The sequence below is a fragment of the Pleurodeles waltl genome, chromosome 8 (genome assembly GCF_031143425.1).
Source record: "Pleurodeles waltl isolate 20211129_DDA chromosome 8, aPleWal1.hap1.20221129, whole genome shotgun sequence".
NCBI lineage: Eukaryota > Metazoa > Chordata > Amphibia > Caudata > Salamandridae > Pleurodeles > Pleurodeles waltl.
This window is the reverse complement of record NC_090447.1, coordinates 929,988,849-930,001,053: the sequence shown is the minus strand read 5'-3', so window position 1 is coordinate 930,001,053 and position 12,205 is coordinate 929,988,849.

The following is a 12,205-nucleotide window of genomic DNA, read 5'->3' as shown; positions in this document are numbered from 1 at the left end:
CATAACCCCCAAACCCCAAAAATAAAAAAGTAACAAAAAGCCACCCCCACAATACTTCTACTAACCTACACCTAAACTACACTATTTTACTATCCTAACACAGCCCATCTAAAACCCACTAAAACATTAGCATCAGTAAAAGGGAGAGGGAAAGAACTAGAAGGCTATAGCACAAATAGTTTACAACTTCTTCAGTTTCTTCTTGCATCACTTAATTAACTTGTAGTTTTAGGTGTTGTCTCCTTTCAACTTATTCAGCCTTGCCATGATGGCTGCAATATCCCGTCTCATGTTGGATTTGAAGGTTGAGTCTGTGTCTGGAGGAGGTGGCTGTTGGGGTGCTTGGCTGTGGATTAGTGCAGTAGACATGGAGGAGGTAGGACCAGCAGAGGCCCCCCTGACCCCTGATTTCTTCCCCAATGTTGCTTGCATAGTTGTGGGCTGTAGCAGAGTTCCCCCATTACAAAATGCATGCAACGCTCCAGTGGATTTCTGCCTCCTATATCTCTTCTTCATCCTTTGGAACAAGGCCTCTACCAGCATTATGTGCCAGTCAAAGGCGCGTTTCTCTGCTGGGGTCACATTGTCAGCTGAAACACGAGGAGAACGTGGCTTTAAATACAGCATTGGGTGGAGATAGAACAGACGTGTAATGTACACAGAATCCTCAAATGACTCATGCTGTCCACCACACATTCCACAACTCCGACAAACTCCAAAGCTATGCTAACTTCCTACCAGCCATCTACGGTACCATGTACATGTCACTGGGGTAACGGCCACCCTTTGTTGACCATCAGGTCCCAGAGGTAAGGGGACTACTGCATCCTTGCTCAACATTTGTGTCATCAGACTAGTGAGGATCAAGTGGCCCTACAATTACAGAATCCCTGTCCCATAGTTGATACGTGGCACAATGTATGCAATTCACCACTTTGACACCACTTGGCCAGGCATCATGGGTGCAAGGTGGGGTTCCTCTGATAGGGGGAGAGGAAACTTCCCACTGGCAATTCTAAGGTTTGGCAAAGCATCATTCATGTGTCTTTGGGTTAACACCTGCTCAGAGCATGCGTTACAAGGGGGCACACTATTGCTAACAATGGGCCCATATGTACAGTTCAGGCTTAGTGCCCATATAGTGTGGCCAAAGCATGAACAGTATATCTATGTTGTCTACAGATTTCGTACCTATTGCCCACTATCCTGTGCCATGTTGTGTAAATTGGGTGATGCGCAGAACGATTGGCACTGCACTGGGTGCAGCTACAGTATTTATTGAACAACCTGTTGCATATGCATGTCAGACATCTCCTTAGTACCAGTTACACACTCAGCATTTACATTCAATGCACATGTGAAGTGACTAAGATCATCAACAAATATCATGATGGGTAGACCATGTTAGTAAAGCTGCACACATCTAGCTTGCTACATACAGTAGATATGTCGACAACCTGCTTGAGCAGAACTGTATTCTCATTTTGGACTCAACTGAATGTTGGGCAGCACAATAAGACTCCTTGCACGACCGCTGCCTCACACAAAATCTGAAGAGTAGTGAGGCACCGATGGTGCAAGTGTCTCCTACATAAGCCCCCTAGAGACATCAAAACATGTACCGTTTCCTGAGTAACTGAAAGCTATGTCTGGCACACAGTGTTGTCAATGGTTTTGTGACATATATGTTGGCAACAGGCATGCTAATCAGATAAACAGCACCTCAGACACATATCATGATTGACATCAATGTATATATGGGCATGCTTTCCTTTTCCTAACACCCACTATTCTGTAGCAGCAAACTTTGGCACTTGTGCTAAAAATCAACTCAGACTCCATCCTCAACATAGCGTCAGACAGGATGTCCATATCCTAACTCAGATGACCTCATCTCCTTGGTCACACATTAATTTTCATTATTGCATTGCACACATCAGACCCTCTCACACAAAACACTGGAATGACACATGTGACGCACAAGGTGACACTTACTGGGTGCAATGGGGGTCTTCAAATCCAGACTCTTCTTCAGTGGTGTATGGTGGAGGCCCACCTGCAATACAGGAAGGAAAACATAGCTTAGTGATTTGTTTACATTTCTGTGCATCAACAACAGTTTCACATTCAACTTGTTAGGCTGAGTAAGCAAGTCAACTTAGTAGTTGGTCAGAACAACTGCCAAACATTTCTAATCTGTCTGTGAGATGAAAGGCCAGATAATGTAGATCCTGGTACCACCAAAGCATCACTTTTCCCGACGCTTCTGTGGTGCATTTCAAGGCACCATATGTACATGGATTTGTCATGCAGCTGTTTCTTTGCATTCCATCTCTTAAATCTGGCCCACATCAACCTGTCCTAACCCTTGACAAAACATGCTGCACTCAACCTTATGTCCACCAGTCATGCACATGCAAATAAGGATGTTGCAATGCAAATGGGGTACTTACCAACTGGTCCACCAATCTATATCCCCGGGTGATCAAGGAGATCCCACTCCCATGCAATCAGGTCAGCCTAAAGGTGTTTGAACTGGTGGTCGGCGCGTACTACTCTAAATATTCTGCATAGGTGGTGGAGCACCTTGCCTCACTGCAGCTTCTGTGCCTCTGTGGAGTAGGTTTGGATTATGCAGCTACCCAAAACTAGCATCATCGAAGGTACTGCTGCACCAGAAAAATTAATCCTCCTAGTTCATCAGCTACCATCTTGGTTTACCTACCTGCCCCAGACTTTATGCACTATGTACATGCTGCATATGTAAGAACTCTAAAAAAATAATTTATAAACTACCCCAGCTAACCCCAATTACCCCAACAAACGGTGCTACCCCTGGACAAATACCCTACAATGCACTCACAAATACAGGACTAAAAACTACTAAAGACTGAGGAAATGTCTTCCTGTGTGAGCATGTTTGTACAGATCTTAACGGTAAGATCGGTATGTGTTACCATTATGTTTGTATGTTTGTATGATGCATGCAATGACTGATACCGTTTACATATGTGCATGTGTTTCTAGGCTTTGTACATATACATGTCACCACATGTGTACTAGGAGTGTAAATATGTGATCTAACACATATTTGTGGGTCTACCACATTGTAATGTCTGATTTCCAAATGTACATATAACAACAACACAGTAGATATGATGGTCTATGTCAAATAGATGGTAATGTATGTGATACCCATGACAAATTGTACTCAGAGGATGCAGTGGACAACGGCTAGGTTGATTTCACTTTACATTTTGCAATGTGCATGTGTGTCCACATTGAGGTGTGTTGTTAGGTTCAGGCTTCATGATGCTCTGCTACACGAGTGCCATATAGTCCCCCATGCATCTATGATGAAGGAGATGGTGTACTCACATGTGTCAATGAAGGCTGGTCTGTGCTGTGTGTGTGGAATGACATGTGTAGTGTCATAAGTGTAAAGTTTTCTACTGCGGTATGTTCATGGGATATGAAACCTCACATATCTACCTTCCTGCATGGGCACATATTGGACTTTGTTAAATGGCTATGCAGTTATATCAGTCCCACCTATGTTTCTGTATGTTGGAACACATCTGATGGTCATTTAAATCTGTCAATGATCATGTAATACAAATGCATTTTCTTTAGTGGAAAGTTGACTTTTCTGCAGACTCCAACACACAATATAAGGCCTGTGCAATGTAATTGGTACATGTATGCAGAGATATCAGACATATGTGTGCATGCCACAAACTAAGCACTTACAATCAAGCACAACATGCCTGTTATGACTGTAATATACAATGGCATACAACTGTGTAGCAGTGTTGCAGCAGGCAATTATGGCAGCCTAGTGATCATTTGTACTGTGTGATATTTTGTGCCCACACAGACACATGGTTGCATGTTTTGGCGCAGGTTTACAGTGCTCCATTCTGCTCAGGGCACTGTGCACATGCATAAAGCCCCTGACTGTATCAAGAGTCAATGTAGCCTCATCATTGGGGTTAGGGGGTGTTGGGTAGGGATCTAGCCTCCTCATGATAGCTCTTCAGAAGAGCAATGTGCAGTCCCCTGCAGACTGACACATGCACATTTGTGATCAAATGGCCTGGGATTTTCATTTTTCTTTGGGGTACTTGGTGTCCGGCTTGCCCTATCATGTACAGAGGATTGGCTATTTCTACTTGTAAGACATGTCTCATCCTTTAGCATGGTCTGACAGACATGGTAATACATTTTTATTAATTTCCATTTGCAGCTTGGTAAGGACCTGTATCTCTAGTGTAACTTGTAATTTTGGTATGATCCAGGGGATAGATGATGTCATCTGTCATTACCTTCTGTCAGAATAGTATGTGATGGGCAACTACAACGATGTTGTTGTTGCAAACATGAGTGGTTTATGTACTGACCTAGGCATCCTCTCTAAACAAATGTTGGGTGATCACATGGTGTCATTGCCGTGTTGCACAGACAGTAATGGTCTATGTGTGTAGCTTCTCCATCATTTACGGTATATCTTGTTTGGAATAGATTAGGTCCAACATTGCTGGCACTCTTTAGGCTGCTTACACTTTGTACATATCTTCTACTGCAACATTTTCTGTTCATACATGGACAGGATGCAACATGTGACTTGTGTAATTTTGAGATATACACATCTTCTAATGGATACATGTTAGTTACCCTCCAGTTTCCAGGCTTCGCGAGATTACATGACTTCCACACACACCTCCCTATGTTGTATCTCCAAGTATCTGTGGGATTCTCTCAGCTGTCCTTCCACATCCTTTCGTGTACATGGGTTTGCACTAAAATCTACAATCCACAACCTAGGTCACCCTGTCACAATGAGTGAATCTTGCTAGTGAGGGAAATCATCTCAGCGCTGTATTATTATTTTTTTTGCCACATGCAACATATCTGTCTCCTTTTTCAGCCATACATTTTAGGATGGGTCTGTGACAAGTTTGGACATTGCTACACATCTCACACCTGAGTGGCAGGTTGGAGACCTAGACATTTCACTGAATTTTGGCACAGCTGATGTGATGGTATCATACAGAATATACTGGATAACCTTGCGACACATGTCAACAATTGTAGGTAATTGCAAGCCCTTTCCTACCCAGACTATACACTCGTACATCAGTCTTCACATGTATGTCCAGATTAGCTGCAGGCATGTGTAAAGACAGCAGGTTTGTGTGACAAGTGTGTTAGAATGTACATAGGGAGTGGGACTAACTCTGTTTACATTCCACCCAGACATTATTTGGTGGTGCAGTCTACCATTATATAGTTAAATTCTGGCTATGGGCCATATGTATGGAGACTGGATCAGCACCCATTGCTGCTTTACTTGTCTAGCAACCCTTTGCGCACTCAACAGCAAACATGTGTGTGCTATTTTTGAGGTACAGCACACCATGTGACAGTGTTGGGCCCAATGGCGGTGCTGGAACGTAATGCCATTGAAATACGGTGCAGACTTAGGCTCAAACTTTGGTTCCTAACACTGAACAGTGAATGAAGGTCCATTGATACCAATGGTCTCCCTCTTGTCACACATGTTCAGTGCTGGAATAGCAGCTATCCGCCTGAGATGTGACACAGTTCAGTTCCTATTTTTGTAATGCACCATTTGGAAACAGCCGCTACTGTATGTAGGCCTCCCTTGCATACATATTGCCAGGCGTGAGGATGATGTGGGGAAAGAGGTATTAATTAGCACAATGCCCACTTAACGCTACCTATTTTTTGAGGTGCATGGATCTTGGCCTTTTAGAGCCACATGGCCGTGAGTTATGTGACAATGATGTGTGGCATGGAGGCGCTAGACACTCATACATCACAATCTACGTTCCAACCATCTTTGTTACTGTTGTGTTTCTTTCCTGCGCTTCAATGTATGAGCTATATTCCAAAGGTATATGTAGTGGAGAATGAGTAGACCATGATATTCTGGTGCAAAATAATTTATTGTTGATATTTACAAAGTTATATTATTTGTACAGTGTCTAGATGTAGAAGTTCTGTACAATTTGTTGTCTCCTGCGAACTCCAGCAGCAGTGTTTTGTAGTTTCTCCTCCACCTGTGCTGCACCATTGTCATCCTCCTCCTCAATGGGGACATCTACCAGTTCATCCCAGGGAACATTGTTCTGTATGCAAATGATATCCAAGATTGCACATACACGTATTATCTTGCATACTAGGGGTGGTGCATACACCAGGCTACCTCCTGTCAGGGTCAGGCACCTGAATTTTGACTTCAGGAACCCAAATGTCCTCTCCACCACATTTTGTGCCCTTAATTGTATGCACACTCTTCCACAGTTGTTGAGTTGCCAAAATGAGTCTTCACCCATGGCTGTTTGCCTCAACCTTCGTCGGCTGCAAAGGAAGAAGAATACATGTGTTGGTAATGCATATTTGTGGTTTTGTATGTTCCATGGCAGATGTTCGTTTTAGGTGGAGTGGTGACTCCGACTTGTTTCTGGTATTGTTTGTGTTCTTGTTTTGTACTATGGTTCAATTGATTTGTGTTGATGGACATTACTATCATGGGTTGTGGCTCAGGGACACGATGATTGACAAATTAATCCAAACTGGCAGTTCAACCATGCCAAACTTGTTTTCTGTTGTCCATATTTCAGGCTGTGTCTTATTGTTAGTGGGACCCTTGCACCACAAAGCTAGTATCCTTGCACCACAATGGTGTCATTTGTATTGACAACATGGTAGCCCTACAAAGCCAAACTCAGGCCTCCATGTTACCATGTGGCACTACACATGCAGTGCAACACTTTGTGGCCCTTTCTGGCAGATGATAGCTGTGCCAGCCATCATGTGTACAAGGGTGTGATTCACACAATTTGAGGAGTAGCAAAATAGGTGCAGTGGCATCTCCAAGATTCCTATACATGATTCATCACAGCCACTTTCAACACATGCACAGTGCATGGGTTGGGAGGCAGCACACCATATTTTTGCATGGGTCTCTATGTACGGTGCATGAATGGTCAGGTATGTTCTCAATACTCCTACAGAGTCCTACTATAGCATCCATTATCTTTACAGTATTACACCTACTCTGTGCCATGGTGGTCCATTTCTTGTACACGGTGAACACAAGTGGGTGTTAGGGGGCGCTAAGGGGTACATCTGATGTGGCAATGAACTAGGTGCAGCACCACTTCTCATTTATCTGCCCCATGGTCCTTCATGGCTGGTCATGTTGTATACCTTTGTGTGCAGCACAATGCAGCATACAGGTGATGGTGCACACTATAGGTATGTCAGGTATGTGTAGTTGGTATTGGCAAAACTTGGGTGGCATTTGATATTGGTGCCGCCAGAGGTTTGAACACCATGAAAAATGTGGGGCTGTGCCTATATGTGACTTTCTTTATATTGACATGGGATATGGCATTCACATAGCTGAGCTATTCATTGTTTGGTGTAATGTGTGTGGGATCTGTATTTAGTTGTCAACCAGTGGACACTTGTAATGGTTTGGACCTAGCTTCAGTATGCAAAGGGGACATAGCTCCACCTTTCGTTCACATGATGTGCCAGTCAGGTTTTGGCTGTATCATGGATACGGGTGTATGTGTGTGATGTGCAATGAATGCTGTGTAGTGTGGCATGTGGCCTGTGTTGTTGTCTGTACATCTGTGTTCCGCTGCCCATGTGTGTGCAGAGTTGTGTATGTCTTGTTTGTCCTACAAGGTTAGGTGTGTTGTCTGTGTACTGGTTGCTATGGTTGTTTACCTGCAAGTAGGCCGTTGCCATATTGCCCATCCTGGAACTGCTTGTTGATGGTGGAATGGCAGAATATGTAGGCATCATGGACCCTGCTGGGATATTTGGCTAGGATGCTTGTGAAGAGCCCACTGTGGTCCACAATGGCCTGCACATTTATCAAACGGGTATGTTTGCGGTTCCTGTAGAGATGTTCTGTTGTAGCAGGTGGCACAAGTTGGACATGGGTGCAGTCCATTCCATCCAGCACATGCAGGAACCCAGCAATTAGGTAGAAACATTGCTTGGTCTCTTGCTGCAGTTGCTGGCCATTGGGGAAGCAGATGTGTTGGGGTGTGAGGTGAATTATTGCATCCAGAACCTTTGGTAGGAAGTCCGAGAAGGGTGGGTGGGAGATACTGGCCACTTGTGCAGCCATTGTCTGAAATGATCCTGACGCCAGCTTATGGAGGACAGCAAGGAGTTTGGTAATGGGTGGAATATTTGTTGGAGTTTCCACCCTTGCAGTGATGTCTGGCACTATGTGATGCAGCAGGAGTACAATGGACTCCGATTCAGGCGGTAGGTTCTGATGACATCTTGTTCCCTGAGCCCAAGGATGGTTGTGAGTTGTCGAAATATCCTCTCCCTACTTCTGTGCTGCCTTTGTGAGTGCTATGGTGTTCAGGGTTGCTGTGGTGGTGCAGTAGGGCCCTGTTGACCTCACTGTCGTCTGAAGCGTGTTCCAAGCTGGAGCATTTACATTTCCATATTGTCCAGGAGGCTGTCAATGCTCCTTTTGTGTAGTTTCCCTAAGTAGTGGTGTGTCGGTCTCATTTCAATGCCTGATCTCACCAGGCATTAAACATTTACGCAAATCGGGATTTGAGTCATTTTTTTAGACCGATTCCTTCCTGTCTGTCATTTTAGCATCAGGCAGTAAATATGGAGCTAGAGGGCTAGCGTCATTTTTTGGAAGGGAATGCCTACTCTGCAAATCATTGTCGCAAAACGACGCAAGACGGGTTGGCGCTCCGAAAAAATGATTCTAACTCAGATATTTTGACACTAGGTGGGTCTAGCATCAAAATATAAATGTGGGGGTAGGTTTGCATTATGTTTGTGCTGCTTTTGCATTAAAACAAATGATGCAAAGACTGTGCAAACATTTCATAAATATAGGCCCTAGAGTAAAGCAATGCAGTGCAAATTGCTGTGTTGCTTTACTCTGCCCTGGGAAGGCATTTCATGAACGTTTCCACGCAACTCCCATGGATTTTTACACAATCTCAGATTTACCAGAAGAGGTAAACCTGGGAATGTGACAAAATGGTACACCTTACCAGGGAGGTATGTTTATTTTTCCTTGTTACTTCCTCTGTCTATGTGTACAACATTTTCCAGTATAGAGAGAGGGGAATGGCTTAGGGGGATGTTTTTGTGCAGGAAGGTGTCGTTTCCTGCACGAAACAAACCTGCATGCAACAGAGGCACCATTGTACATTGGTGCAAGGGTACCTGCATTGACGCTAGGCAGTCAAAAGGGTGCCAGTTGAGGGGGAAAGGCAGTAATGTGACATATTGACCTAAATACGGTGCATTCTTGCCCTTTCTCTGTCACTCAATGCAGTGCAGCAAGTGAAATGCTGCATTGCACTGCGTGACAATCTCATAAATACACCCCATAATGTATTTACTAAGGGAAGAGCATTTTTTAATGAAGAGATTTATTACCCTAGTCTGCACTGGGGCCTAGATTTACTAAGGGTTTTGCAGACGTTTCCATGGTGCTATTTTGTGCTACCCTGCAGGATTTGATAATTGTTAGTAAATCAGTATAAGACCTTTGTAAACAAAATATAATACTCCAGGTTATTAAGTGTGCATGAACAGCAGAACAACCGGAAGTCTTGCCCTAATCTGATGCCAGATAGTGAGAGTTAAAGGAGAGACGAACCGTAGCAATATGTTAAAAAATCACAAATGTTTTACAGTATATTGACAAAGATTTCATTACAAGCACTGTGTTTAAAGTAGATTTAGACAGATTCATCATAAAACAAACTGACCTATCAAGCCGGGGGATGACAATTTCCCAGGTCCCTGTCTGCTCATTTCAATCAATTCAGGCGCCATGTTTGACTAGTGTCGAACGAAATAATAGCAGCAAAGCAAATAAACACACTTTTTGTAACGAAATATTTACAAGGATCACAACTCGCTGAGTATACTAACTTTATACATAGCAACCATGTTGAATAAAAGCATCAATGCTGTTAGTAAATTTCTTGCCACAGACTTTTAGGAAGAGGGAGAAAATATGTAAGGTGTTGGTATGTCACCATGAAGTACCTTCAGGGATCCATTTGTCACAGACAAATCACCAGCACTATGTGAATAACCGCACGCTGTGTGCTAATGGAAAGAGCATGCTTTTCTGCTGCTTATGTGACAATTGTGCTCCCGGCAATGAGCCCAACTATGACAAAAACAATTTCTGTGACAAGGACATTCGCATGGACCAACAATCAATTTAACTGCTGGTTTGCTGACTAGTGGACAGATTACATGCGCATCACGGAGCTTCGTTTAAACCAAAAACAGTGCTGCAGATCCGGCTATATCAATGATGAAATTATCTGGCAGACTGGTTGTGCTGTAATGCGTGGTATGGAAAACTCCCGTAAAAAAATCATTAATTAAAGTGGCCATCCGATGAATTACATAACAATAACACTGAAAACCCCAGCTGACATCATCAACCAAAGAAACATTTTAGGATGCATCTTGTTGGTGAATGTTAGACATGCAGGACTGGATAAAAAACTGCTCTTTATCTGGGATATGGATGGATGGCCTTTTTAACCTTAAAAAGTTGAATGACTTTCACGAATGCTGATAGAAGTTGTATTAAGCATGCCATGAACAGAACCTGTGTTTGCTCTGCCTAACAATATCTACGTTCGTATCCTTTAGTTTGAACATTGTTTGAACCTAACATTTAATGCGACTGGTTTATTCATGGCAGCTAGAGTTTCCTTCGGCATTTTAGACACTCTTTCAAAAAAATAGAAGACCTTTGATACATTTCTAAAGATTTAAGGTTTTCCTCAGCAGTCCCAAAAGTGGCCCACCAACCATTTAGCAAAGAAAATTTAGAAGCAGTAAGGAAAGCATTTTATTACGTATTTCCCACAAATAACCCGTGCGAACTAGTGAGCTAATGAAAATGCACGCTGTAATAGGCCAATCAGACAGTCACATGATGTTCCTATTTTTATATTCATACAATGTCGGATTGTATGTTCTATATTACTTAAAGCACCAACACAGTCACGTTTTTTAAGGCAGTGATAATGCTGTATATTTAACATTTTACAGTTTATTCCTGTCCTTTCCTAGAGTAGGCGCACACTTAACTTACCGTGGTGCAAGGGTGCCTGCGTTGTACTCAGGATTGCTTTTTTGTAGGAAGGAACATCTCCCAGCACAAAAATGATCCTCAGAGGCATTTTCCTGTTTCTACCTGTGCTGCAGAAATCAGCAAATATCAAAAGAGGAACAAACGAGGAGAGGTACATATATTTCTCCTCATTAAATCTTCCCTGGGTAGGTACGATTTTGACATATCCCTATGTCTACCACTGATAGAGCGGTCCGTACTAATAATTTACCTGTATTCGGACGCTCTTTAGGCCGATGAATCTTTTGGCTAAGTGGGAACTCTCCGTACTCTTATATCGATCAATTGCATCAAATCAATAATCAATAACGAACATAAGCAATACCCTGATCAACATAACACTTAACAATTAATCCAGAATACATTTCGACGAACCCTGACCTTTCAGTCAGGAATAACCACACCAGTTTATTCAAAGTTAGTGAATTTATTTGCCTATATTAACAAAGCTAGCACAATATAGATGTGTCTGAACACCAAATGATAAACATAAATGAACATTAATAGCTGTCCATAGCGGCGGAACAAGTGCAATCTATGTAGCATTTGAATCACGAGACATTCGATAATAGCAATGCAAATCACTAATACGATAATCTGTAATGAGCTAATTGCATACATTTAGTCAGCATAACAAGGTCTCAAATTGCATCGTGCAACAAAAGGAATCCTCATCTAACCTCAAATTAGCATCGGCATGTGGGACTCCATGCGAAAACAATTTAGCAACATTAATTTAGAAAAACTCCTAGCTAGGGATCTTGTCAAAAAATCAGCAGTTGGTTACCTAAAAGAAACACAATGCAATTTTACAATTTCCTTTCATATTTACCAATTACGATCAGCATACAAGGAAGTCTTCGTCTCACAGGTACCGTTTCTCGATCAGCATGGGTACCGTTTCGATCAGCATGGGACGGGGCAAAGGGGCAGGGGTGGACGGGGCAATTGCCTCACGGCGGCAAGGTAAAAACTACTACTTCATGCAAAGGGGTCAAAGTTAAAGTC